This window comes from Erythrolamprus reginae, chromosome 1 (assembly GCF_031021105.1).
Source record: "Erythrolamprus reginae isolate rEryReg1 chromosome 1, rEryReg1.hap1, whole genome shotgun sequence".
NCBI classification, from domain to species: Eukaryota; Metazoa; Chordata; class Lepidosauria; order Squamata; family Dipsadidae; genus Erythrolamprus; species Erythrolamprus reginae.
Genome location: NC_091950.1, coordinates 277,957,882 through 277,958,650, shown reverse-complemented (window position 1 = coordinate 277,958,650; position 769 = coordinate 277,957,882). Strand labels below are relative to the sequence as shown.

The following is a 769-nucleotide window of genomic DNA, read 5'->3' as shown; positions in this document are numbered from 1 at the left end:
CTGTGAAACACACACACACACACAAGATTGTGGTTAGGTACAGGTATCAGAACATTCCATTTTTATACTGAGCCCATTACTTCATCATCAACATAGACAGACAGACTGGATGGATGGATACAGACAGAGAGACAGATTGATAGATGATTGGAACACATATAAATAGACTGGATGGCTACAGATATAGCTAGCTAACTAGCTAGCAGACAGACAGACCGACAGACAGATACAGTGATACCTCGTCTTACAAACGGCTCATCATACAAACTTTTCGAGATACAAACCCGAGGTTTAAGATTTTTTTGCCTCTTCTTACAAACTATTTTCACCTTACAAACCCACCGCCGCCACTGAGATGCCCCGCCTCCGGACTTCCATTGTCAGCGAAGCACCCGTTTTTGTGCTGCTGGGATTTCCCTGAGGCTCCCTTCCATGGGAAACCCACCTCTGGACTTCCGTGTTTTTGTGATGCTGCAAGGGAATCCCAGCATCGCAAAAACGGGCGCTTTGCTGGCAACGGAAGTCCGGAGGTGGGGTTTCCCAGAGAAGGGAGCCTCAGTGAAATTGCAGCATCGCAAAAACACAGAGGTCCGGAGGTGGGGTTTTGAGGACTTCGGTGTTTTTGCGATGCTGCGATTTCACTGATGCTCCCTTTGCTGGGAAACCCCACCTCCGGACTTCCGTTGCCAGCAAAGCGCCCGTTTTTGCGATGCTGGGATTGCCCTGCTGGGATTCCCCTGCAGCATCGCAAAAACACAGAAGTCCAGAG

General features: G+C 49.2%; 1 protein-coding gene across 5 annotated transcripts in view; it reads right to left on the bottom strand.

The window, feature by feature from the left end:
• The window catches only part of SMAP1 (small ArfGAP 1), an 80,312-nt gene that overhangs the window by 934 nt on the left and 78,609 nt on the right, over window positions 1–769 (bottom strand). The window lies entirely within an intron of this gene.